This window comes from Aquila chrysaetos, chromosome 2, assembly GCF_900496995.4.
Source record: "Aquila chrysaetos chrysaetos chromosome 2, bAquChr1.4, whole genome shotgun sequence".
Taxonomy (NCBI): domain Eukaryota; kingdom Metazoa; phylum Chordata; class Aves; order Accipitriformes; family Accipitridae; genus Aquila; species Aquila chrysaetos.
In genome coordinates, this window is record NC_044005.1 from 49,404,787 (window position 1) to 49,430,488 (window position 25,702).

Consider the following 25,702-nt stretch of genomic DNA (forward strand, 5'->3'; position numbering starts at 1 on the left):
ATGATGCCCCTGCTTGTCTAATTACTCCTTGGTTCCTCAGTCTGCAAAATTAGCACTGATATGGGTCGTGCCTCCAGGCAAACATATTACACTCCATCAACTATTCTTCACAAGAGTGTAGATATCTGAGTGGATACATCATGCTGGGCACCCCTGCGAGTCCTGTGAAATTGTACAGAGGTTTCTAATTTGGCTTCTCTGGATTTCATTAGGAAACAGCCCTTCTCAGTTTTATCTTGCATTGTGAAGTGCTTCACAAGGTTGTTTCCTTTTGCATGAAGTGAAAAGTAGGCTTATTTTCCAAGAATGTTAACGCAAGAGCTTTCCTACATTTCACATAGCATTTAATTGAATTTTTAGACAGTTTACCACGTCTCTAAGAAATCATCCCGGAAGGTTGTTCTCTTGTATCATCTGGGCTAAATCCTGCCTTGTTCAGCACTTCAGAATTGTGTGGTATGAAAATGGAGGGTAAAAAACAGGTTACAAACGGTAAAAATGATTTCTCATATGTCACATTCTCAAGACCATTTTTACAATTACATTGTTTTAAATTTAGTGGTGTCTGTGTGGCTTCTCAATTCTGAATATTGGCCACCCAGGGTGGAAGCTAGAAGGAGGAGATTTGCAGTTGTTGGTTCGTTGTTGGTTCATTTCTACCAGCAGGAGCATAGACACTGCAAAACACTTGCGCAAATACATAGAGCACTTTATTTCACTGCTGCCCCGATGGTTTCTGGATGCCTCTGAGGATGAAGGGATCTGGGCTTCCTCAGGTGTTCAGCTGGCAAGGAATGTTTACCTGCTACTGGTAAAAGCTGTCAAGCAAAGGGGGAAAGGGAGCGGCCAGCCCTCCCTTCCAAGCGGTAGAGAAGGCAGACAAAAAAAAGGTACAGCAGCAAGGGGGATGCCATATGTGTTCCCAGCACTTCTGATTCACCCCAAAGTCATTCTTCTGGCTCCAGGGGAAAGCATGGGATACCTCTCCACAGAGCATTCAAAACCTCTGTTGAAGAATTTCCAGAAAAACCTAAGACTGCCTATTTTCATTCTGTAGTCACAATCTTTTAGAAGAGATGTCTACAATGGCCATCTTCCAGAGCTTTGAGGTCCACATGTGGCCAGGGGGTATGCTTCTCAGAGTGCTGTCACAAATGAGTGGGTCAGGCCACTTAAAGAATCAGCATCAAAGGTATTAGCAAAAGTGATTTAATAGGAATTTATAAAAGCACAACTTCACAAAGTTTGATGGCGAGGTTCACTCTATTACTTAATACATGGATGAAGTGTACAAAGAAAAATTAAGTTAGAATCAAACTAGAATAATATATACAGAGACCAAAGACGGAAAAGGATAAGGGAGAAACATACAAAGGAAAATTGAGTTAGAATTGATTTTTCATGATTAGTACAAAGATAAGAGATGTATAAAGGTAAGGGACACCCTCCCATTGAGTCACGAGGTTCAGAGAAGACCCCCTTGCTTTCTAAACTCCTGATGGAGCTTGGGTGTGGCTGGGTCTACTCCTAGTCCCAGACCTGGGCAACGGTTTGTGTCTAAAGGGATTATGTGTGTAGCAGCAGTCTGAGGTTCATTGACCATTTGAGGTAAACCACAAGATTTAGCAGAACTTAATCACTGACTAATTTAACATTTACCAAGTGATTCAATAGAATTTACTACAATGGCAACAGCAACTTAATTATGGATTCCAAAGGGCTATATTTATACTGTATTTTCTGTCGGATGCCTAGGTGAATTCACACACACACGCATACAGACACAGAGACATGTATATATATAAACAAAAGGTATACCTGTTAAAAGTTCTCCTCAAGTTCAGTGACATATTCATGTCAAATGTCTCGGCGTTTCTCAATAGGCAAAGGGTTGAGCCTCAAGGAGTGAAGGGTATCAGCCCAGGTCCCATTGTCAGCTTTCAGCAACAGTCCTCCGATTTTCACAAACTGGAGAGTTTGCAAGCTCTGAGAGGTGTCCCCCTCAGAGGGAGATGCTGATTGCAGCCCGCTGTGGTCCAGGAGAGCTCAAAGGGCCTCAACTAGTACCGCTGTTTATAGGTTCATGAGATGATTGACTTTGGTCAGCGTAATTTCATTCCAGCCATAATTCCTGTCAAGCCACCACAAAAGTGAGCCATGATCCAGGCAGCAGAAGTTTCAGGTACAGTTAGGGAGTGCCTAATCGTCCTGACTCACCATACCATAGCCAGGATAAGAAAGTATTGGTTTGTCCCAAGTCACTGGGTGAGAACACAATGTCGGCTGGTCCTGACATCACAACGTGGCCCGGGGGGGCTGCACCTCCACAAGTGCTCTACAATGGACGAATATACAGTCATGTCTACACGATCTGTGTCACACACACACTTTATGTACTGCATAACTGCATATCAATACATATTTGAGATCTTTCTGCAGGTTACATTCACAGATGGTACATTTCAAAATTCAGGTAAATTTAGAGCACTGCATTCAATTTTTTAAAAGAAGAGACAAAAACATGACTTGTGTTATATTCTCACTTCAACAACTTCTGTCAGGTTTTTCTGTTGCTTACTAGTGTTCAAGACTGGCTACAATATGGACTAGGAAGAAAACATCTGTCTGTCTGATTCTGGTTTTTTTTGTTTCTCTTTTTAATGCTTATGCCACATTCATCACCATTACAGTACACATACATCCTCATCACCTAGGAATAGTAACTGAAATAGTATCTCAGCTTTGTCAGTTGAACAAAGCAACATCATATGTTATCCTATTGCAAACTTCATAAAATACATTAACACCTGAATGTTATGAGATCTACTTCAACTTATTTAAAGACATGCAAAATGCTCACAAATAACTACCACAACAGATGACTGATAACCAGTCTTGGAAATTCTGTATTCTCAGGACCAGATGGCTAGTCCCTTTTTGATAGGACAGGACAGAAGACTTTGCTTCCTCACAGGGAGGAATTCGTATTGCTCCTGAGCTCTCCTATGCTACCAGGGCTTGAGACCAATGGGCAGGGAGCTCTCTCCAGCATGGCGATTCACAGCTAATGTATACGGTCTCACAGGTGATGTCCATATTGGGTGTAACAATCGCGCATTGCAGACAGTGAGAATAGTGCTTATGGGAGCGAACGATATTCGTATCCAAATGTAAGCAAAGAGCTCACATCTGGATAAATACCGTTATTCTAGGTCAGATAAATTTATAGTATTCATAAACATCACAGATTCACAGAAGTTTATTTAATATTTCTGCAGATGCTTTAGCTCTTTCTCAAGACCTATACAAAAATTTCCACCCACAGATCTTAAAGAACTTTCACAATTAACTAATTTCTGTGAAAATACATATATATATATGTAATTATATGTATATTTGTATTTCCTGTATTAATGGTGGCGAATTTCAGAAATAACCAGATTAAGTTTGTGGAGGGGCCAGTCATAAACATCCATTATTGCTGGCTGCTAGACTGGTGTTCTGGCCAGTGGAAAGTGCCTGCTTATATTTAGGTCAGCATTTGAAAAATATATCTGTTTACCTCTGAGATTATTACAGTCATGGCAAGTTAATGATACTCAATTGTGTTCATAATGCACCTAAAGGGAATGGACATTCTGCTAACTAATTGGCATTTGCTAATGATGAACAGACAAGACAATTGACTATCACAAGAGATTTTGTTCCCATTTGGCATCACGTAACTTCTTCTCAAAGTGATATGTTTAGCATCTTTGCTGGTTTATCAAGTAATTTTTTTTTTCTCTTTAATATAACAACACAAGAGATTTCAGGCTTTTGAAACAGCTACCTACTTTGACTTCCCAGGTGGTTTTGAGGTGAATACATTAAAAATGCAACTTATTAAAACACACACACATTAATAGAGACTGCTCTGTAAACTGCAAAGCTGCTATTATCACATAGTACAATTAAGTTCCTATTTAATTCATTTAGATCTTCCTCATTTTGCACACCAAGCATTTCTGGAAGTTAATTGGCATGAAAGGCAGGGTAAACTATGCACAACAAATTGAGTGTGAAACAAAGTTAATTTAGATAAAACCCATTGTGCAAAACTGCTGGTTCAGCAATATTTGCAAAGGAGAGGAGTCGCCAGCTCTGCTTTAATGTCATTGACTCTTTACACTGTGTCATAGCTGAGATTTCATGCAGGATTGCATTTATTTAAGCCCTAGTTTGAATGCATGACTCTCTTTTGTGCTCATTAGATAAGAAGCTATGGAAACTACTTCACAGAGTACTACTGACATCAAAGAAAAAAATTATTGAATATTAGCTAGAGAAATAGTTTTCATTTAATAGATAGTTTTTAGGAGTGATCTAGCCTTGTTGAACCCTGACAGCCTCCTGAAGTCAGTGTTAACTTTGTTATTTTCAGCCTATGTATTTTCATAATAATTATCATAAAGGTAATTCAGTAATACATTTTAATACATCTAAGTAATGCCATAATTCCTCTAGAAAAGACACTCCAGACAACTGAGGGGGGCAGGGTGGGAAGAAGGAAAAGGTATAATATTATGATTCAGGTTTGAAACGAATGAAAGAAAGGCCTGAATACATTCAGAGTCAGAACTGAGAGTACAAGGCGATGAATACTACAAGTAACTTTGCAAGTGGAAGTACAGCCACTCATATTCTATTACAGAGGATGAAAAGTCACTCCGTAACAGCTAATGTATTTAAGCCAATTTTCTAATATAAATATTAAAAGACACAAGATTGGTTGGAAAAGGAATAAAAGCAAACAATGAAGGATTACATGCAACTAGGTATTTAGATGAATTTCCTAACCACTAATTTTTTACTTCTTTTTTATGATGTAGAAAACAGTTTGTGGTAGCACAGTGTTTGGCTCCTTAGCTGAAATCTGTGTACATGCTTCTAGTCTTTAACTTATTATGTCTCGCCATATCTTTCCTCTGTATTTTTCATTATCATTCTATTTTCAGTAGCAAAATGCAAAACAGCATTCCTAGTTTTTATTCCCGAAGAGAGAAGCATCTCCAAACTGTTTGATTTCAAATAAAAATGGGTAGTATAATAGAAGAAATTTTGATATTGCCTTTCCAAGGGATTTGAAGATCCACCTGTTAGGAATGACAATGGATAAGAGGATTAGTGAGGTTAGTCTGAAATGCCTCATGTATATATCAGTCATGCAGAAAAATGTGTTTTAAAGTACTGGACTGCAGAAGGTAAATGCACATATATTGTGTAGCCCATGACTACAAAGTGTCTTCTACATATGAAGACATTACTCTCTATATATAGTGGACTTCATAAGGCAGAGAAATACTTGAAGATAAATCAGTGAAAGTAGTAAGACACTATGTATTACAGAGAAATGAAACACATTCATATTAAATGCTACTTTGTAGTTACTATTATAGTGAAATTTATGGGGCCAGATTAGCTGGTCTGATTTTTTTGCTGTCCTTTTTCCAGCTGGATAATTGATCATAATTGGAGTGCAATATTTTTGTAAAATCAAGTTTTATGCTGACTGAGATGGTCTTGCTTAGGCTTGCCTATCCGTTAGGAAAAATCATATTTCCTTCTATATGAAACTTGTTCCATGTAATTTTTCCCAGTTAGACAGAATTCAGCATGAATCATGGCTTAATAAAGATGCAGAACCTGTAAGATGTTAAGCACTTTGAGAATGGGACTGGAGACCACATCCCTGAAAAAGGAGTATCAAGATTCCTCTGAAGTGTCCCAATAAATCTATTGTTTGTTGAAACAATATCACCAATGCACAAACTACTGCTTGCAGATTTGCAGTTGGTAATCAAGCAGAAGTTACTTTCATTGCTTCAGTCACTGGAGTCAGTTTATATGTCCGTATTCAAGACCTTTTTCAGCAGGTCATAAAACTCTGAAGGAATTCAGGCCATAGTTGGTAGAAATTAAATTCCTCTCATCCGTCACTGAAAGATTGTTTATCAAGATGCTGCAGATGAATTAGTGTAATCCTTATCACTTAATGTAGCCTGACTTGATACCTTTACTGGAATTAGTTCTCAGAATTAATCAGCTTAAGAAATGTTAGGGAAGAGGAATGTCAGCTATTAATTTGCAATTTCAAAAAAAAAAAAAAAAAATTGCCCATCTAATAAAAGAAGAAGGAAACGAGCTGCTCTCTACAAGTACAATCCTGTGATTTCTATCTGTATTGCATACATCAAATGTCACTGATTTAAATACCATGCTAAAGAAGTATGCACTCAGACTGTTTTTTAGGCTGCTTTTATTTTGGTGTAGGCAGCATGCTGCACCAACGTCCTTCCTAAATGGGAGTAAATGTGTCCAGGATTTCAACTGTACCATGTAGCATCTTCTTTTGAAACACTGATATTCTCTTTGTAGAAAAGCAGTCTGTCCAGAAAGGTATTAACTTCAAATGTTAGACTTTAATTAAACTTTAGGACAAACTACAAAGTAGCAGCGTCTGGTTTCCAGTCAGGTTTTAAACTATGCCTTATATCATCTGCAGGAGATACAGGTTTGCATGTCATACTGCTTATGTACCTTCAAAAGATTTTACTAATGTGCTTTGGAAAAGATTACTTCCCCATTCAGCAGTGTGTTAGGATGTAAGGAACAGCCACGTCAAACTCATCATTGGGGTAAGGAAAAATCCTGTAAATGGATGTTTATAAAACTTTCCTTTTTTAGCTCACAGCTAAAGCTGGGCAGCCAGTTTACATCCTTACTGCTGGAATGAAATAATAGGAAATGTGCTGGTACTATTTCTTGTTAGGTTGCTACTGACAATTTCCAGAAGAGCTCATGTGTGTAACTTCTTTGGTACTCCTATTGTATGCTGCGTGAAACAGTCCCCTGCGCAAACACCCCACTATTAGAGCAGAGTTAGAGTGAGATTTTAAAGTATTGCTTACATCAATCACCAGAAGAAGATTTTAAAAAACTTTGAGTGTGGCTTAATTTTTCCAACGGGTGTGAGGACTAGGATTTCATTAAAAACATCTCTAAGGGATGATTACCAGGACCTAATCAGTTGTATTCTGAAGGAAAGTGCTTGGGGAATGATGAACACCTCAGAAAACCCTAGAAAGAACCAAATTAAGTTGTTGTATTTTTTTCCTGGCCACTGCCGGGTGGGCAACTGGGGTTCCTCTACCTCTGCTATGTGTGGCAGGTGTCATTCAGACAGTGGGAGCAGAGGATGAGAGTGCAAAATTTATCTGAGCAGGGATGCAAACACAAATTTGGGAACATCTACTTTCTCACTGGTTTGCTGGGAAAATTTTTCTAACAGGACCTCTTTTAATTATTTTTGGTTTGATTGAATTTTGAATTCCACCTTGCATTCTTGGGGGAGATAAAAATGGACCTCTTCCTTATTTATTTAAAGTTCTCAAGCTCCAGAAGACCTTTCTTCATTCTTACCTTCTGGGTAGGAGGAGGAACCTTCAACCTTTTCCTTTGCTACTGTACTTTTAAGGGAATGATGACCTTTATCTTACACCTATATTGTTGAATTGTTTTCTTAGTGGAATAGAGTGTAGTACTATGTGTTGTCCCAGATGATACCAAAGTTATTTCTTGAGAAAATGTATATTATCCTAGTTTGGGACCAAACATATCCTGACTTTATTTGGAATTCAGGTGGAGAATGTTGATGCTACTTTGCAGTCACATTTTCCATTGCAGTATTTAAAATGCCTGTGAGCTTTGGGTTTTCTTACTGCTCATACCCTCACTATAGGCTAAAAAAGAACTATGGCAAGACATTTTGTCACTCTCCTGAAGGAGTGAGTATAACAGATTATGAGCTTTCCCCAGTTTGTGCTTTTCTGGAGATATTGCATGTTCATTCTCTTTGACCAGATCTTGTGTTAGTGTCACTGGCCCTGCAAAGAGGGGCCATATGCAGCTGCAACGTTCATATCACACAGAGCCTTAGATAGGCAATCTAACAAACTCTGTCAGTTCAGAGTCTGCAATTAGGACAAGAGATGAGGGAATCGATACTTAAGCAAAACATTGCAGAAAGGAGGGATTGATTCAGGATATTGCAAATCCAGTGATGTCTAAAGGCATAAGGATGTGCAAAGGAGTTATTTGCTAAAGTGACTGGGAACACAGCCTTCGGGAAAGGCTTTCCAAACTATTTCTTCCTCTTGGGATATGCAAGTACATGGTTATCCAGCTGTCCTGACTTATTAAGCCCACTCCTGTTAGAACAATTGCATGGTGACATCAGAGAAGACTCCTGTTAGAACAATTTCATGAGGACATCAAAGAAGTTATGAAGTACAGAGGATGTTATAATAATTAGAGGAAATTTAAGGCAATGAAGTCCAGGAAATTATACAAAATCCTCCATTTGTAGTTAATTATCTGAATGCAGACTCCACAGCTGCCTTGCAGGAAATGAGTTTGCTTGAAGAGCTTTACCCAGTTTTGTCCAAGAAAATGACCAAGAGCAGCAGAAAGTTTGGAGCAATGCCCATGACATAAGCCTTTATCCCCTATAGCCAGGGCTTTTGCAGTATCTGAGACTGAACAGGTTAAAAGCAAAAATGACTATTTTTTTGAAAGCACAAGAACTTTCATTAATCTGATATAGGCTATGTATTCACAATCTGTGAGATGGCTGTGAATGTTAACAGGCCTTATGCTATAAGGAAATAATACCCGTTTCTGTTTACAGTTATATTTCCCAGGAGTGGGCAGCAGACTAAATATGTGAATCCATGTTTTGAAGGCACATTGATCCATGTTTAGCAATAATTTTCATGTTTGCCACATCAGTGTAGAAAAAACATCTGTTAAGACTTCACAACTTTATTATGATAACTTTAATGATGAATTTTGCTGTCTCAATATGATTGTCCACATACAAATAGCTGCAATCCAGAAGCTACGGAATTCTTTGGGCATTGGGCAATTGTCTTCAAGGCTGTGTGTGGGCTGTTGGAGCAGACATCAAGACAAAGCACCAGAGGGGAGTCATTTTCATACAAATATTTTCTGTCCATTGACTTCCCTCTGCAAAAGAATCATTCCAGGTAAGACAGACTGGACAAACTCCATCTGTAACTCTGTCTGCTGGGACATCAGCAATGATTTAAGAGCCTTCACCTCCTCCTGCATCTGGACTCTCCAAAAAAGCTAAACCTGAAACAAACCCCTTCGCCATCAGGGATCTCACTAGCAGGGGGAGCACCTTGTCTGCACCAGTACAGGCTGTACCAGCAGATCGATCATGGGCCGTGCACACTACAGACGAGCAGGTTTCAGGGGAACCCATCAGTCACCAGGGAGACCCATACGAGATAGGCAGTGGCCCTGAATTTGTCTCTAGTGAACTGAAGTGCAAGAGCCACGAGCAAATTAGGGCCAGCGGTGCAAATGCAAGTCAGCCCAGAGGAGGTGAGCGTAAGCACAGCTACCGAAGGTAGCACAGCTGGCTACAGCTACAGAGACGGCCTGCCTGAAGGACTCGTCAAGATCAGCTCCTCACAACTCCTACTACTGTCTTAGCCTAATATAACTTCAAGTCAGACCTATTCAGTCTGATTGTATTAGTAGTCACTGTGCTTTCAGTGATTTTTAATTATCCTGCTGTATGTTTACTCAAAGACACAGAAACAGAAGAGCAGGGAAAAAAAATTATACCAAATATTTGAGCTCAACTATCTTTCATTTCCTTCTGTTTTTACAGATGCGTCTGCAGGGGGGTCAGCTCATGGAAATTGGAAGGGAAAAGAGGCCCTGGTGATAGTAGGACATCTAATTTGTCACTCCTCTTGTACAGCCATTTATTGTCACATGCTTCCTATTGTTTTGGCCAGCCCAAGTTATGGGTTTTCTGGTATTTCTTACGGGAGATTATTCTACAGGTTTATATAACTGCTATGAGAAGATTTTTAGCAAAGTCTATATTTTTCTTGTCTTAATTTCAATCTATTATCTCTATTCACCTATTTTTAACTATGCCAATTATGCTTCCACTTACATGTTAACAATTTGGCTTTTAACATTGCCCACAGTGTTTTCTCTGCGTATGGTTACAGACCATTGCCTTCTTCACCATGTTGGCTTTTATAACTCACCCTTAACTCCTTTAGTCTGCCTACCTCTATAGCATAAAATGTACAGAAATTGAATACAGTATTGGACCTGCAGTAAATCGGTTTTGCTGCAGACAGAGAACAGCTTCTAACACTGAGCTGTGTCATGGTTCACTACTTAGTCAATTTGTTTCCCTCTCTTCCTCTAATTATCCATGTCATGTTTACAGTCCACTGTGATACACACATATATTATAAAAACTAGACCATTCTAAAATATTTTCCCCATGTAATCACAGGTTTAAGATCACATTACTAACAGAAAGGTTCTAATAAAGTAATATTTTTTGTATTTTGTGCTGTTCTCCAAAAATGCTTTGCAATAATCATTTCACATTCCAAATTATCCTGCTATGCACACACGTTAATTGACTGGCTCATTTCTTCTCTCATGAGAGACTTTATTTTGGCTTAAGGGACTGACTGCTGTGTTTGCTGTAAAATACTTGTGGAAATGTTGTGAATTTCATATCTAAGATATAAGATTCAGGTGAGTAATATGAGTTGATTGTTATGATCGAGTGAAAATGGAAATCACAGAGAGGAGGATATATTTGGTTTACAATGCATTTGGTTTTAAATGCTATTTCAAATTATGTAAAGCTAGGACTGTTAATTAATGACTCTTGAAATACCTTTAGCATCTATGCAAGCTGCCTGTGGTTGTGAGTGGGAGATTCATACAGCAGAGCAGTGCAAAAGCTTTTCTTATTCTGAATTGTTAGTGTCAGAGGAACTAGAATCTCTGACAGAAAGGAGTTGAAATAAACTAGGCTTGTCACTTAGGCTACTCAGTTGCTGAGAATTTTCTAGGTTACATTAAATATATTTAACAAAAATATTTATGACGTGAATATTTTTGACAGCCTGATAAGTGGTATTAAGTTAATGAATGAAAATAAAATTTGAAATTAATGAATCAAAATAAATGAATTAGAGTGGTCATTTTTTTTACCACAATATGAGGGTGATTCGCAGTTGGTACTGAGTTTGAAACCCACTTAAATCCATTGACTTAAGTTCATTAGAGCTATGTCAGGCAAAATTAGGCAAAGCTTCTTTTTGGTAGTAGAAAAATAATAATGAATGTTTTTAAAATTTGTGTTTTACTGGTGTCTGACCTAGCTCTATAAGGTGAAAGGCTCCTGTAAAATGACAGCACACAGCAGACTGTATTGACAAACACTGTAATGGCTAAGCAGGCAGAATTTGGGGGCAGATTTAATGGAAAAAATGAGATTTAATTGAGATGCTTAGAGTAACACTTTCACTCTTCATTCAAGTGCTTTTGTACCTCTTGGATTCTGGCTTTATGTCTCAGCTGAAAACAGCATCAGTGCCTGTTCCAGGCTAGGATCTTAAGTCAGTGCTCATTCTGAAGGAAGAATGACCCTTACAGTGCTTAATCGACCACAGCATTTCTCGAGAATGACCTGGGGTGGTCTTGGAGGTCTCCCATGCAAGTAGGAGCAATAATCATTGCTCACTGATGAAACTGAGTGTATCATCATAGAGTGCAGTGGCCCTAGCCCTAATAGGCTAAGTACAAAAGGGAGGAGGATTCTTAATTTGAAGTTTCACTGTATTTATCAAAACCAAAACAATTTAAGTTCTTCTGATGTTGTTTTCAAGATGAATTTCTATTGTGGAACTCTTTTTGCTTTAGCCACCTATTTGGGTTCACAGACGTGCTCTTGCTACCACAGATAACACCAAGATCACATGAAGCCACGCAGTGTAAATCCTAAACTTAACCCCTGTTTGATCCTCTACCCTGCAAAGACCCCTCTGGCAGTGTATGCTGTTCTGACCCTGCAATTATTGCACCACCCACATCAATTTATTGTATTCACCCCAGTCTGTATGTTGTTAATCAGTAGATCTGAATTATGTACAGTGACCTCCACAGAAAAGTCATGCCCCTGATTAAAACAATATTCCATCTATTTTCTGTTCAATTTCTCCTTCCTAATTCCCTCACTGGAGCATATTTGCCTTAATTCAATTGGACGCTCAATCTCTCTGTAGCAGGCTGCCATCAGACGACCAAGGGCCCCACTGTAATTACAAGTAATCCTACAAAGAAATGAATAAAGACTCAATTATGGAGCATTTTAAATGCAGGCTGCACCATGGCTCTGCTAATATGTTACCCCTTACAAGCACTGTGCAATGAGATTGGAGATTGGGTCTCTAATATGTATTAGATTTTAGCAAGATCACTTGCAGGTCCATTTTTCCCCTTTAAACCAGCCCCTGTGAAAATTATCTGCTCCCCTCACCCTCCACTCCCATTTAATTTGATTCTTTTTAAATACCTAAGTGTCTTAGACATTTTCTGTAGATTATTCTTTAGCAAACTGAAGAGATAATTTTGGCTGTTTGGCAGACATATTAGTAACATATCATTTTTGGTGAAAATAGAACCCTGCCCATTTCTCTGGACTTTACTCCCTAGTAATTTGGATAGCAAACAGTAGCAGGCAGAGATAGTTTGGTTTGAACGAGCTTATAATTACCTTTATGGAATGAACAGAAAAAGGGGTTCAAATGCCATTTTTCTTCCCTTTCCCAAGATCCCCTCTCTGAGTGGGAGGGGCATATTCTTCCCAGCTAAGATGTGGAATTAGGACTCAAGAAATATGTCAATGGAATATGTCTATTTTCATGCATCGCTTTGGTCTTGGTCATTGACCAAGCGTTTAATATCTTATTTACAAACTTGCACTCTTTCAAATGGACATAGTACTGATCATATTCTTTTGCCTTTACCTGTCACGTTTACTTTCACATCTTACCTATCCAAGCTTAATTTTTTAGGGTAAATACTAACAATTACAAGCTGTAAATCATCTTACAACAAATTTCCTGATATATTTATTTTATATTTGTCTGTTCCAGAATGCACTGCTGCCCAGAAATTTGCTCATTAAATATTTGTTTTAAGTTAATATAAGTAAAATAAAGATGGACTTATTTAAAATCCTGAAAAAAAATAGATTTTGTGGTTTTGTTGTATGCTTGTCCATTTAACTTAATCATATGCATTGTATTTTATTGGATTTATAATTTAATGTATTCATACTTGCCAAGAATGTACATCTTTAAAGTACTGAAAAAAGTGAATGCTCCATAACTCAGCTGTGTAAATACATTAAATTCCGCTGATGTCATGATCTAACTATCAAGCCCACAGCATCTTTTCACTTCTTAGTTTTTAACCATCCTATATTCACCAAAGCTTGAGTTCAGGCTTTCCTTGAAATTTTACTATTCTCTGTGTGAAATGGAATTACAGCTGACTTGTGAGTAATATTCTTGATTCAAAGCCTTTTTATTTCAAACACTGTTGTTTCATGTACAAGAGGATAATTAATACTGTGACAGCAATTTCTATTAGAAGGGGGGAAAATCATTATTATTGCATCTTATCTTGTTATCAAGTTGAAACTTGGGATAACTAACTCCCTGGCAAGAAGTATTTCATTATTTCGCCTCAAGTGCCCCCAAATCTGTTCTTGCTACTACCTTAATGATCTAGTCTTTAATTCAGAAAAGAAACAAATACACTTAGTCCTTTAAATAAGTAGGTCAGCTGCTCACAAAAGACACCATTAGTTTAGCAGGATCCAAAAAGGGCCAAAACTCAAAACTCCTACATGACTTCTCAAGTTGACTGTCAAGGTCTGTTTGAAGATCTGTGCCACTCTCCAACCACTGTCTGAGTGATCTAAGTGGTTCCTGAGCACGTGTGTAGTCAGTGGATTTTTCTTGTTTGTTTTAGTGCTATTCTCTTATGATGAGCCAACTAAGGGACTTTCTTCTCCATTTTTTAAAACATAATGTTCTGCTATAATTGTTGGCATTTTATTTCCTTTTTACCATTGTACTTTTTACCTCTTCACTCCTTGCATATTTTCCACACCCTCACCTCTCTTGTCTTGTTTTATGTAGATAAGTTAGAAATAAATACTGAAGCTGGTGTGATGTCATTATCATGACGATGAGTACACCCTAGCCTAGAGTTCAGATCATGTTCCGATCTCATTCCAAAAAGACATGGCTGCACTTAGAGGAGATGGTCAGTTTATACAGACAGGGACCAACGTATGGACAAGGTGAATGTAAAAATGTATAGTCTGTTTGGTTTTGTGAGAAAAGCAAGTAAGGTGAGATAAAGTAGAGACATGCCAAACGACAAAGTGACTGTAGTGGATTCTGTTTGCTCTTCCTCATAATGTAAGAGCTCTCATTAAAAAAGTAGTTGATGTATAAGAAACTGATAAAAAAATAAATACCTTTTCAAACAATGTAAAACTATTGACTCTAACTCATAGCCACAGGCAACTTTGGAAATAAGATTTTAGAAGATGGTTAAAGAAAATTGAGCATTTATATGCCCAGTGAGAACATGTGCAGTTACATTGCATAGGAAGGCTATGTAATCAGAAAATAATTTAAACCCTTGACTTATGCCATGAACTAATCTCTAACTAAAAGCAGTTAGAAACATCCTCTATGGACAGTTTATGCCATAATTGTTTAAAAATATGTTTTGTCATCTTCCTCTGAAGCATCTGGTACTAGTCACTGTCAGAAAAGGGATATTGGGCTTGGCAGCCTGTTAGTTCAATTCAGTAAGGTCATTGTTATGATGCTGATGCTTTGTTCGAACTGCTAGATAATATGTTTCTTAACCGCACTGTGGCTTTCTGTAAAAATGGTCATTGTCATGGCAACAGAAGTAGAAGGACCATTTTCCTTTTTGAGGATTTTAGCAAGAGCAGCCGTATGACAAACTGTACCCTTTCTTTGTTTTTTTTAGTGTAGGCACTATGCTCCTTAAAAAGGGAGTTAGAGATCATATATAACACTCTGGAGGAGGAGGGATAATGTTCTTTGGTAGGAATTGCACAGACGCAGAGATTTTTAGGCATTAGAGTTACAAGGAAGAAGGGCTACAAGAAGGGCATCAAGGAGAAGAGAGCATGCAGCTCCGAAAGCAACCAAGATATTGCTCAGAGGAACAGGAACTGGTGACATTGCTGGGCCCAAGGCACTGCAAAAAGGTGTCCAGAGGGGTCATGCAGAGTTTGCTGTACTTCAGAAAGCCACTGAGCTGGCTGAGACAACAGTCTGCCTGCAAGGATACAGTGGACGAGGAGAAGTTGGTTTAGAACCCCTTTCTGTTACTATTCCATCTTAGTTTTCTATATTTAAAAAGTTAATTAACCTATTTTATAGTCTACTAAAACTGGGATTTTTTTTTGTTTGTTTGTATAAAAGCTTTTGGGTATTGTTTAGGGAACTCACTGCAAGGGTCTATGTTCCCTGCACAGCTGTGGCTGACTTGAGGTCATGTCCAACCCCTTTCCTCTTCCCTTCCTGCTGTCAGATCTCAAGCCTCTAACCAAAATAGAAATCTGTCATTAATCTTCTCTCAGACCACAGCTGGTCACATGGGTACCAGCTACTACTACTTCAGCAGATCCAGCCAGGTTAGATCCTGCAAATATCTCCAGCTGGGGACACATGACAGAAGTTGACTAAAGTGATGCCTAAGCAGCTCCCTCAAAAACTTACTGTGGTTTATCCATTCCTCAAAGGCACAACACGTTCAGATTAATGCATAAACATGGTAAACGACTTACATTCAGGGTATTCTTTCCCTCAGCTAAGCTATCTTCTGCAATGAAGCAGCTTGACTTCTGTACAGACTTCTGTCTGTAACTTCCCTGTCAGTTCCTCTCCACTGTCTCCTCTTTGTCTGGGCGCTGGAAGCCCACGGCCCTCCTTTGGCACATACCTTACTCTTTGAGAAAGGAAAACCACTGAGCCCAGACAAAAGCAGATAGGCACCTTCTCCTTTCAATTAATAACACAGCTACTGCTCTCATAACTCCTTTGATGGCTGGTGCAGGAGGTTTTCCTTGAATCCTCGATGCTGTGTGCTAATACTGAACCTAGAAAGAAAAAAAAGACACCAGTTTCCATTAACAATGCAGTGCATTCAGACAGGTTTGCACTTAAAAATCATAAAGGTTAGACAGGCAGTTTTTCACAAATATGAATACTCATGCATTCATTTACGAAGCTTGTTATTTTCTATGCTAGAATGAAATCTTGATCCCACCAAAATAGATGAGACCTTTTCAGTTATCTTGCACAGAGCTGGGATTTTAGATTGGAGAATTAGAATTACATGAGAATGTTTTAATACATTAATGTTTCAGTAAAAAAAAATCCTAATAAGGGAATGAAAGGAATTACCAGGTTAGTATCAGCAAATTCAAAACTGGAGAACAGTTAATTTAATAAATAACGAATATTCTTTAAAAGAGATAAAAATCGGGGATTATAGCAACTAGCTACTTCTCAACAGCTTAATTAAACTATGATGAAGACAGGCTTTTTTCAGCACACTTACTTGTGCTGTGTATATTTTAAATACCAAAAATAATTATTGACTTCCAACTAGATTAAATTTTGTCATTATTTTTAAGAAAGTAATTAACCTGAAACAGCGTCTAAAATCAACTGACTAATTATTAATCAGTAATATAATAGGTTAGTGAAACATACTTACCAAAACAGAAACTAAGATTAGGAGTAATGTTTTGGCTGTAAGGCTTTTGTGGGCTGAGGAAGAAAGCAAAAGTCTATATACTTTATTTTCTTCTACTGCCAGAAGAAGCCTCGGCAGCCAAGCACCATCTTTAATCTTTTATTTCTTCTGTCAGTTTTAGTTAATTTGCTTTTAGCTTTCATTCCATGCATTCATTTAAGAGTATCCCTGTTATTTCACACTAAGATTGAATCATAAAATCCATGCAGATCCACTGACTTTGAATTGCTTCACTGACTTACAGCCCTAGGGCAGATCTAGTTACAGAGTGGAGCCACTTCTCCAAGCCAGTGTCACCCAGTACATCTCAGTCTGGGATTGCTGAAATGGTATCACTTATATGGAATGGTAGTTCTTTTAAATTTCTTTCTTTCAAAGTTCCTACTTCTGCTTCTTTGGAGGCTCTTTTCAAGGCTTTATGACTTATCCTAATCCTTAACAAACACAAATCTGTTTGTAAGGTATAAATCGGAAGACATGACTGAAAAGAATTTTGTGTAGTTTCTTTGTCTGTTTAAAGTGAGGCAGAAATAAGGCAAAGGATATTTATGTCCTGGGTTCCCATAATTTCTTGCTTCCGAATAGGTAAAATAAAACACCCTTTTCCATCAGGAGAGTGAGTAATCCACTCAGTTCCTTTCCCTGCCATCTATGACATGCAAGAACTATCAATGTTCCTCCTTACAGGGGAAGATCTTGGTCCAAAAAGAAACCACAGCATGACATACCACCTTCTTGCATGAAAGCGTAGCTCTGCTGCAGACCGTCTCCATAAATAGACTCTCAATAAAAAGGTAAATCTGGAACAAAGGCAAAGAAAAAAACAGAGTAGCTATTGGGGTCACAGGCTTCTTTCTATCCAGTATCCCAAAATACAAGGCATATAAAGTCCTGCTGCCACTATTCAGCACAAACAATACTACTGCTCTTGCATGTTTCATTGAGTTCTCCTCTTGTTGCACTATTCAAACTCTGGAGCACATTCTTCATACTTTTTTTTCTCTCACAGTCTTCCATACTTTTTTCACACAAATGGCTTTTTCACATATTTAAGCCTTAATTTAGTTCATGAAGTTCAGACTCATACAACTTGTGTCCTGAGACCATGAAAACACTGCACAAAAAATGAAGGAGATGTCCACGGTTTGAAGAACTAAGATCTTCTGTCCTTTGCCAGAAAATGTGCTTTCACAGAGGTCAATGACTTCATTTGGTTACAACAGTGTTAAGACCGCTTCTTTCCTTGTTTCTGTTGTCTCCAGCTAGGACAATAAGATTAAACTCAAGCAGAGAGTAAATTATGAGCCTAAGACACTGATATAAATAAGAAGTAAAGCTCATGAAGTCAACACATTTAGACTTTCATTAAATGGGGTGAGATAACAAATACGCCTTTACCAGGAAGTATTCTCAGCACACTGAAAATATATGAATAATGTATAATAATATGGATTGAGAGCTGAATGAATAGACCTGCTGCTTTTCAGAGGATATTCTGTCCCTGAATGTGACATGCTATTATTTCACAAGGCCAAAAGTCCTTGAAATGGATGAGGCAATGACCGGGTTCAGAGACCATTCAGACAAATTGCAAGAAAAGGGTTGCTGTAGAAATAGTCATTATTTGGATGGATTTATATAATTTTAAGCAGAGTATATTTTATAGTTTTCTGAGAAGCATTGACTGTACGAGGCCAATGATTGTGTTGTGCATTAATTGTCTCTGTCATAGAGATGTCTTTCAGGGCTCTTCTGGCAATTCTGGGCATTGCAGTTATCCCAAAGGGACCTCCTCAACTCTGTGGTAGCAAATAGTCTGAACCACTCATACTGATTTCTCTGTGACATTTGCCTTTGCCAGAGTGCTTGGAAAGTACAGCATAGAATGAGCTACATCCTTCCATCATCAAGCAATTTGTAGAAAATAAATCTGTAGCATTTGGGAAATTCTATAACCCTTTCACACTACCAAAGTGGGTGGGAGACCAACACTCAGATTTCTTACTATGCATCATGGATTTCTGTTTCTTGAAAGTCTACAATGACATTGTATTTCTTAGTAAGACTTTTGCAAACCTATGGCTTTATTGTTTCTTCTTAATGACTAGAGATGTGAGAGATTTAGCATTTCATGTTACCTTGGTCTTTTAGGTAAGGTTATTTTAATGTCTGATGGCACAACTGAGATGATCGCTTAAATGATGTTCGCTACAGGATGATTTAGACTAGGCAGGAATTTAGAAAGGAAATAAACCCAACCGCCTGCCAAGCTAAGTCTTCACCACTGAAAAAGTCTTCAGAAAATTTGGTTTGGGTTCAAAGTGCAATTTACTTGCAGACTGGTTTCCCTCAGTACAAAGAAGGAAATTCTTCTCCTTCTTAGGCAAAAAGTATAGCTATTAAATTGGGTAACAAGGTGATGAAGTAGGCTGCAGTCACCAGAACCCACAGATATTCCACGGACTTTTGCCAGTGGAGCTTTATCCCGCTGGATGTTACAGCTGATGCTAGTAAGTTGAGGGTATCTGTTCTCCTACAGCTGTACCACGACCAGTTCCATTCCTGCTGAAGTCAGCCAGTTTCAATGGGAGCAGAGATGGGTCCTCTTCCAGTCACTTCTAAGCTGAGCCTTAACCCATGGACTGCAGCAGGCAAATGTAATAACCGAGAAAGCTATTTACATCGGTAAGTGCTCAGAACACAAGACCAGAGAAAGAAAAGTGAATGAAAAACTGGACTAAAATAGGATATTTAGCAGATTCTTAAGATTCTTCATTGCTTAGCATTAATTCTCACTTTTTTTTTACTCACAGAATACATATCACTTTTCTATCTTTACAGCAATCCTATAGATGTATCCATAGAGTTATTTCGGAGTATCACAGACTAGGTAGAGCTACCTAGTTTAATAGCATCAGTTTGTATGCAATAAATGTTGATCTTGCATTAAATTCTTGTAGGGTAACTTGTGACATGCCCCATTTAGCACCATGTCACACGATTTCAGCTAATTAAACCTTATTTCTGATATATAAGAAATCTATATTATACATTATTCTTATTACTGCGATCCTTTTTCTTTACAAAGCCTGTAAGAATCCTTAATGATTTTAATGATTTAAAAACCTGGTTATTCAAAAGAGAGAGTGTGTGATTGTCATTGCTGCAGATCCATTGCAAAGAATGCAGTTACAATCAGCTGCATTTTTGAGAAATGGATTGGTAATATCATAAAACTTACATAACACAGTTTTATCTTTCTTGTGGAGATTTACAAGGCCAAAAGGACCTCATGAGGGCATCACCATTTATGCCTATCATGAATTGTGTGAATAAAGTATAAAAAGAACTAATTTAGATGCTTAAACTGAAGCCAGTATAAGCTTGGCATGGCTGAGGAAAGGAGGGAAAAACAAGGTGGCTATAAATCATATTTGTTGTTCTTCAGTCTCCAGTGCAATTTAGAAAAGCCTTGGGGCTCCTTAAATTACGCTCAGCTGTCTACAGCCCTACGGGGTAAGTCCTGCACCTGGAAAGTGCCACAGTAGAAAGTTGTCATGGCTCCTCTCTCCAGGATCAGACCAGGAGGAGACGAGACTCTTAGCCCCATGATGACTCACCTTGGGAAAAAGAAATTAACGTGGGAAACTCTGCATTATGTGTGTGTGTGCACGCGCACACACGTGTTTTGTAGCATGCAGTAGCATGTTCATTAAGTAGTCAGCTACATCTGACTTGGCTTCTCAGCCTGTGTTGGGGTTATTCACAGTACTGCTGTCATTATTTTCCAATTACACATTTGTTATCCCATCCGGGGGAGAAGGAGGGATGGAATCAGCACATAATAATGGACAGGTAGGACTGCAGTCTGTAGTCAGAGGAAAACAGAAATCCATATGTATGGAGATGTAATTAGAAAGATCGCTATTTAAATATGACCAGAACTCCAGGTCAAGGTCAACAGTGCCATTGTTGACTGTAGCTGATTTTTACTGTGAACAATGGGTCCAAAGTTACTATTATGATTTGCACAGATAGTTAAAGTTACATATTTTTACAAGTTTTCACATGATTTTTTTTTTACAGTGGGAAAACTTTCATCCATATAGGTTGGGTTTTTTTTGGATGGAGAGTATTATACAACACAACAGAACAAAACATTTCATATAGCTTCACAAGGGACTAACTCTCTTTCATTTCCTTTCATTTCATTTCATTTCATTTTCCTAAGCTTGAAAAGTCACCTTGCAGGAGAAAACAAAATAATTGTGTTGTAATCTTCAGTTAGAAACTTCCGGGGAACCTCTTGGAAAAGCTGCATGTAACCTAAGAGTTGTAAGCTGAGGACCTCTGGGCCACCATAATAATCTCTGAACCATGTTTAGAGTCTGCTTGAAAATCAAATAGGGATGGCATCAACCTAACTGCCTGGAAAACAGTGCAGGATAGGGAGTGTCTGCTGCTATAAACTTCAGGCACTTCCTTAGACAAGATTGGACAGAACAATTTTTGCTTTCAAAGCTTGATAACTGCTCCTCTTTAGGGATTCTCATTGTTTAAAGATTTAAAGGTGACCTAGATATTTGGCTATACTGTGGGTGTTTATGCAGGCAGATAGTTCAGAGAAAAAAAAACACAAAGGAAACACTGCTGTTAGTGCCACCAGGTGTAGAATGACCTCCCTGCACCCACATTAATTTATCACAGTGGGAGGTAACTAATTTCTCTGAGGAGGTTTTGAATAGTAACTTCTTGGATGAACTAAGCATACTATAGCTATGTGTATATATATAGGTATACATATAGGTAGATACACACACTATCTAAAGTCCTATTCATTGCTCTGTGTGCATTTGAATTTTTTTTCTCTACAGAATGTACCATATACCATGTATTATGTATAGATGCTGTCATAATACCTAGGTAAAGATCACACAAACTGTGAATTTCAAATTCTTTACAGATTTCCTGTTGTAAACATACTTTTTTTCCCACTGGAAGTCTTGTTAATGGAAATGTTAAGAAAGATGTAATCAGTATTTGAGATGTCACATTTCCTCTTTTTTCATCTTTGTTACTGTTCTTAAGTCTAACCGTGCCTTTAGTACAGGGCTCAACTCTTTCTTGGACTCACAAGCATCACATCTGTCTTGGAACACTTATAGGAGATTTCCCAAGACACAAAGGGTAGCACTTTCAGGTGTAAGTTACTGTTTAACTTTTCATTCAAGTCCATATTGGCTAGAAATTTCCATCATATGATGGTTGTAGCCAACTGTATGAATGCATGTGATCTAAATCTCACCCACATTGAATATCTATTCACCTAATGAAAAGAAAACACTCATCTGGCTCTTATCAACATGCCCACTAATCTCCCAGCAAAGTCATGAAAGAAGGTAAAAGTTGCAATAATTTCTTTAGGACAGAGTTGCATTTGAGGCATATTAGTGTTAGAAAGCTGGTACTACCACTACTTGTTTTACGAATAAAGGATTTCCATCTCTGTGGCCATCAGCATGGAGCCTTTCAAAAGTCATAAATTCACTAAGAAAAGGAAATAATTGAAAATCACTGAAATAGATCTCTATAGCTGTTGTGGTTTCAGCCCAGTCAGTAACAAAGCACCATGCAGCCGCTCGCTCATTCCCCCCCACCTCCCCCAGCCACAGTGGGATGAGGAGAAAATATAAAGAAAAACTCGTGTGTCGAGACAAGGGCAGGGAGGGATCACTCCCCACTTATGGGCACAGGTAAAAGACAGGCTCAACTTGGGGAAGAAACAAAATTAATTTCATTGACTACCAATCCAATCAAAACAAGGATATTGGGAAGTAAACCCCAACCTGAGAACAGCTTCCCCGCAGCCCTCCCACCTTCCTGCCTCAGCCCCACTCCCGGTTCTCTCCCCCTCCTCCCATCCAGCAGCTCAGGGGGACGGGGAATGGGGGTTGGGGTCAGTTCATCACACGTTGTCTCTGCCGCTCCTTCCTCCTCACTCTTCTCCTGCTCCAGCGTGGGGTCCCTCCCACAGGAGACAGTCCTCCACGGACTTCTCCAGCGTGAGTCCCTCCCACGGGCTGCAGTTCCTCACAAACTTCCTGGCGTGGGACCTTTCCGTGGGCTGCAGTCCTTCAGTGCCAGCCTGCTCCAGCGCGGGCTTCCCCAGGGAGCGGCGGCCATCTTGGGGTCCATCCATCCCCCTGCTCCGGCGTGGGCTCCTCTCTCCCCGGGCTGCAGGTGGGCATCTGCTCCCCCGCTCCCCTCCGTGGGCTGGGGGGGACAGCCTGCCGCCTCACCGCGGCACAGGGGGCATCCCCTCCTCCGGCACACCTCCTCCCCTCCTTCCCCGACCTCGGTACCCACAGAGGGGTTCCTCTCCCGTCCCAATCCCCACTCACCGCAGGTTTCCCCCCTTCACTCCGCTCTCCCGGAGGCGCTGCCGCCGTCGCTGAGGGGCTCGGCCTGGGCCAGCGGCGGGTCCGGCTCGGGGCCGGGGGAGCTTCCAGCAGCTTCCAGCAGGAGCCGGCCCTGCGCACCCTGCCCCGCTACCAAAAAAAAACCTGTGCCACACAAACCCATAACAATAGCCAAAGTGTTGAATTGTGCAATCCTCATGTACAGCTCTACAGCCCTCCTTAAACTGATTCTTCTGAGCTCTGCCAGTATTTGATGTACTTTGTTTTCAATTACCCTGTGGTGACTGCCACCACCTGCATTTTTCAAACAGCAAGTAATGTATTACTACCATTGATATTAGGCTCCATAGGGCAGTTACAGAAGAAGCCATGCCGCAGGATTGTCAGATTAAGCCTTGCAGGTTAGGCTGCCACAGCAAAACCACAGGAACTCTGCAGCTGTTGTGCAGGAGGTACGGCTGGATGCCGGACTTGACGAAGTGCCCAGGGAAGAAGAGAAGTCTCGGCAAGGCTATCTATATATGTACATAAATGCTGTGGCAAAGACGTCCCTACAGGGGATGAAAAAGGCAGGTGTGCTCCTCCATGGCCTGCCAGAAAAGTGAGTTTCCACTAATAGCCGGGGGGCTTGTGATGCAAATGGACCCTTTTCTTCCTGGACATGTTGCCCCCATACAGTACTAATGCGTACAGAATCTTTGTCTTGTGAAGAAATAACACCGATGCATCTTGTTGAGTACCGTGGAGGACAGGAATTGGGAGAAGAAGGTCCGGGCCTCTGCACACACCTAGACTCTGGCTCAGCTCTGCCATGCTGTGAGTTGGTGTTTGGTCTCTTTCAGTGCAGGGGAAAAATAATGTTAAAAAGCACCCATGCTTTGCTGTAGGAACACAAGAAATAAAGCCAAGGCTGAATTTAAGACCACAGCTTGGATCTAAGAAAAAAGGCCAGTACCACCACTACATGCAAAGAGAAGTTGCTTAATTGGAAACCACGGAGCCAAAGGGAGATAACCCCTGAGCTCTCTTCACATGGTAGAATTTATTCCAAGTTTTTGTGGGATGTGTAATAGCACCACTGGTTGATTATTTTTTCAATGACTGTGGGATGCAGTCCATAGCTGTATAGCCCTGGCTAGATAAGTGCCTTGGAATGATTGCAATTGCTAGGTAAGAAACTGTTTCCCTCAAAACTGAGAGAATATAAAATGTTTCAGGATGGAAATCCCTGTTACCTCCCATATAGTTCAGATAATTTTTCCAGGTGGAACAATTTCTGACTCCTGCTGGTAATTGGCTTGTGCTCCAAAGCTCAACAGCTCTTGCAAACTGAATTCCACCTTATGTAATTGCAGCAGCTGTTTATATTTGATATAGTACCTGCTCTTTAAAATAGATTCAAAAGGTTTCCCTGTGATTTCCAGACAGCCTCATATCATAGTAGGTACTCATACAATAACAGTGAGTATCCCCCTTCCTATTTTTATATAGGTAAGTTTATAGACAGCAAGCTACACAAAGTAAATTTCAATCTATTTGATAGGGCTAAGCCAACGGCAACGGTTCAGTAACAAAAGACAGCACTGCGACCAGAAAGGCCTTGAAACGTGCAAGTAGCGATGAGGTTTTCAGGCTCACTTGCCCTTGAAAGGGTATTCCATAGGTTAGAAATCAAAGCACAGAAAGCCATTTTAAAACATGCTAAATGCAGAAGCATATTTTGATTGGATAAACTAAAAGAAAGATGTGTCTAACTCAGTCATTTAACTGGTCAGTTAAGGTAAGAGACACTGGAAAGATTCTGAAAATAGCCACATTAGAATTATAAAAATCAATACAATATTTCACAAGGATTCAGTGCAGTAAGTGCAAAAGCAGAAGAATTATAATGCATAAATCTGAACGCTTCAGTTTAGCTATGACCTTTGGAATATGCGGCACAGATTTGAAGAAGACACATTTCCGACGCTAGTTAAATCTAGAAAGGCACTAAAAAGTCACAGTAGATACGCATACATTGGGATAAAACAAACTAATGTAAAAAACTCCAGAAACTAATCGTGACAACCTAACTCATGTAAATGGCAAGAGACAAATATGAATATAATCAAGGTGCCTAAGTAACACATTACTGACTTGAAGACAGAAGTGTCCTCAAATGTTGGAGTAGCTTATGTAGTTCACGTCTGTACCTCAGGCATTCACCTCCTGAACCTCAGCTAGTGTAAATCAGCATAGACTAATTGGATTGAGGTTAGCCACACTGATTTTAACATCTGCTGGGGATTTTGCCCTCTACTTTTCTCTGTAAGACTGACTAAGGGTTTTTATTACTTTAGGTGTCTGTATTCCCTCTTTTTTTTTCCTCTACGGATGACATAAAACTTGTTTTACCACCATGCTGTACCTTTTTATGGATTAATATGCCCAAGACTAAAGCTGAAGTGTGCAGCTGGTTTAAAAAGAAAATCAGTGGAATGTTATTCTCCAAGAATATGAAATTTGTT

The 25,702-nt window shown here is 39.3% G+C and overlaps 1 long non-coding RNA gene across 1 annotated transcript in view; it reads right to left on the reverse strand.

The window, feature by feature from the left end:
* Positions 1 to 15,810: 15,810 nt before the first annotated feature.
* The window catches only part of LOC115337689, an 80,228-nt gene continuing 70,336 nt past the window's right edge, over positions 15,811 to 25,702 (reverse strand). The window contains exons 2-3 of the long non-coding RNA XR_003922221.1: positions 17,462 to 17,576; positions 15,811 to 16,114 (exon numbers count right to left, since the gene is read on the reverse strand). This is a non-coding gene — a long non-coding RNA (uncharacterized LOC115337689). The remainder of the gene's footprint in view (positions 16,115 to 17,461; positions 17,577 to 25,702) is intronic.